The sequence below is a fragment of the Triturus cristatus genome, chromosome 1_1 (genome assembly GCF_964204655.1).
Source record: "Triturus cristatus chromosome 1_1, aTriCri1.1, whole genome shotgun sequence".
NCBI lineage: Eukaryota > Metazoa > Chordata > Amphibia > Caudata > Salamandridae > Triturus > Triturus cristatus.
The window spans coordinates 52689348-52692820 of NC_140579.1; positions in this window are offsets into that span (position 1 = coordinate 52689348).

The window sequence follows — 3473 nt, forward strand, 5'->3', positions numbered from 1 at the left end:
CCCTAGAGGTTTTAGGTTTAAAAACATATTTCTTCCTTGGTGATTCTGTATCCCCAGGGAATTAAAATATGGACATAATACATACAAGGATCCTTTGTTCTGCGCAATCTAATGAATGGAGTGTATTTTGGCTTCTTGGACATATAGCAGTCTGTTGGGCTGTTTTTGCAGTCTTTTGGAACACTATTGAGAAGCTTTTCTTGTAAATATGACTTACAACTAGTATTTACAAATGGTTTGGTTTAAGTATAGTCTGTGGGCTGTCCTTTGTTTCTGTCCTAAGTGTTGATTTGTGGGTTAAATGTGTGTTTCTGTGGGTTAAATATATGTGTCCTGAGTGTTTGACCCCTTTCTGTTTATGTCTGAAATGAGATCAATGTGTGTTTGTGGTTTTTCTTGATGTTTTCAGTCTGTTAAGCAAAATGTCAGTTAATTAATATTAAGTAGAAATTAAATAAAAATCCAGAAATGAACAATGTGATATGCTAAATAGCTATATGTTGCTATATAATTTACAGAGTAAGCAACTATGCACATGTACAAACTGTTAAATGCTTAAAAAAAAAAAAAATCACATTCACATTCACTAGGAATACAATGGTCTCAAAAACGAAATTGTGTGTTTTGTAGAAAAATAAACTTATAGTATTTTTTACTTACATACATTGTATTAGATATTAACAGGCAAACACTTCAGCTGAAGTAAATTTTAAACGCGACACGCAATGATATGCCCTTAGTTTGAAAAAGACTGACACCGTGCTCATGTTACAACACTGAGAGACAAGCTTTTATTGTCGCTAAGCAAGCAGCTCTAATAGACAGGAATGTTTACTCAGCCAGGACTTCGCCCTCAGTTAAACACGGGTGAAACTTTGCATTTCAAAATGTTGTTTTAAAAAGGTTCCAAAACTAAGGTTCATTATTTTGTATTACAGGAAGACATTTCAATTAAGGGTTTTCCTCTCTTTAAGCATTTTTGTAAGCATATTCTTGGTTCTGTTGCTAAATAATAATTGTCCTTTTAAAAAAATATATGTAAAAGTGGCGCAAAAATGTGTCATGTTTCAAGTTACGCTTCTGTGCTTAAACTTAGAAATGAATGCATCTAAAACGATAGGCAAGGAATGCAGCTTGCTTTTATATGTGAAAAAATGATTGGATTTATTAAAAATAATTATTAATTATGAAAAATAATTATTAAAAATAAGTGCTTCTAAATTAGTTTTTTACTATTTATAAAGCTTAATACTCATACTGTGACCTCCTAGCATTATAATTTAATTTAAGTTGTGTTGTACTGCATAGTGAGGACATTTGTATATGGAATTTCACTTGGCGCAAGCTTAAAAAACTCATTTTTTTCAAAGGATTTGCAAGAGATATGTCTAATATCCAATATCTGCAATCGGTAAAGTACATTCTGAGGATGATTAATATGTAGCACAATTATAGGATATTTATTTTTAAGTGCCCCAAATATCAAAGTCGAAAATTGGGTAAAATAGACTATTTAACAGCATTCTTGCCCTTTACAATAGCTTTAACCCCTTCGCTGCGGCGGAAATTCCGCCGCAGCGCTGGGGGGTGCGGGGGGGCAGCGCGGTGGCGCGGTGCTCATGACGGAGCCACTCCGTCATGAGCCACGGTTGGGCTGTGCTCATGACGGAGTGGTTCCGTCATGACTCCGCCCACGGCGCTAATCGCCCGCACAGGCGGGGAATTAGCGCCGTGTGGGCGGCGCGGCCGCCAACGGCCGCAGCATGACGGAGCCACTCCGTCATGAGCACACGGCAACCGTGGCTCATGACGGCGTGGTTCCGTCATGAGCACGGAACGAGTTAAAGTGCCTTAGGCTTCAATAAATGCATACATTTAGGTATAATACAAATTTGCAAGTTGTTCCCATTTGGGGTTGCTTTTAATGGCTCAGTGAGCCAATGTGCCCGGTGCAGAGTTTTGAGTTTAATATCAGGGTTGAAGGTTCTAACTCTAGCTGGACCTCCTGAGACGTTCATTCATTTAAGGTTGATGAACTGAGTACCGTTGCATAGGGTAGTAACAAACATTTGTTCTAAAGCTAGTATGTTATGTTATTATGTTCTATGAGTTATTCACCGTAAATGTTTTAATAATTTAAGAATAGAAACAAATTGTAGCCTCTAACAGAAGTAATATATATAACATGTGTTTTTAAATAGGGTTAATTATTGCAGGTTAAAAAGAGTTAGGAAGTTTTTTTGTCTTTGACAGCTTCAGGGTGAGGAGAGAGAGACACGCGAGGCAGATTTTGACCTCGAGGTCAGTAAGGTAGGAGTTAGGAGTGAGTGTAAACAGATGGAGAAATCACTGCTTAGAAAGCTTCTCTGACATGAAAATGTGTAACGCTTGCAGCAGGTGAGCTTTGGAAAGAGGTGGGGGCCAGGAGTGCTCACAGTGGTTGGCTAACAGCCCAGAAAGTTCCGTGCTGAGGTGCTATTTTTAGCTTTTCTGATAAGATAGGATGGCCGAGAATCGAAACTTACAGAGCCCTGTCTGTTCCCATATTGTTCAAGACAAATTAAAAAAGGGTGCTGTGAAGAAAATGATACATTCATATTTCTGCTTTTAAAAAATAATGTCCACGTAGTTGCCTTCATTTAAAAAAAAAATGTGGCATTAGCCTTAGACAAAAAGTAAGATGAAGCTCTTTCTTAGAATTTTGTGGGCTACATGCCTAGGTAAAAACGATCAGCAAATTAAGATTCATTTTTCACAGGAGGAATTGTGGCGCAAGGGAACACAGAGTGTCTGTGAAACTGTTTTCCTTTTAGACAGTTAAAATTAAGGTGGCTTAACATGCTTACATGTTTTAGTCATTGCAAAATTGACAAGATGGTTACAGTTAAGTACCACTAGGTTTGTATTTACTATTTTGTGTTTTGTTAATGTGTGTTATGTTTTGTCTCCTGATTAAAAGTTACAGTTGATATGTGTGTGTGTGATGTGAAGGGTCTCTCTTTTGTGGGTTGTGTATTTTTTTTTTTTTTGCTTCTGCCGACAGATCATTCATGGATTGTTCTGGGTGGTTCTAGGGCTGACAAGACTACAGTTGGACACGTAAGTTGGTTTGACGAAGACGTCATAGTTGTGAAGGGATAATGGTGAATTGAGCGACCTGAATGGCTATAGGCAGGAAATCAGGGTGAGAGAAGACTAGAACGGATTGAGAAGGTTAGAGTAGGTGTGGAGGAGTAGTGAAAAAGCAGGGGTCAACAGCAAACGCAACAGCGATGGTCCATATCATGAGGTGGTGGAACGAGTGTTCCATATGTACCTGTGGGACCTAATCAATGTGCAAATTGCAAGAAGGAGGGTGCTGTCAGCTGTGTGTTGAAACAGATGTGTTGTTGCATAACTTCTTTGTTTTTGTGCATTTTGTCTTTCTATGAATTGTTCCTGCTGGTCCTGTGTGTCAGAAGCGACACAGTAAG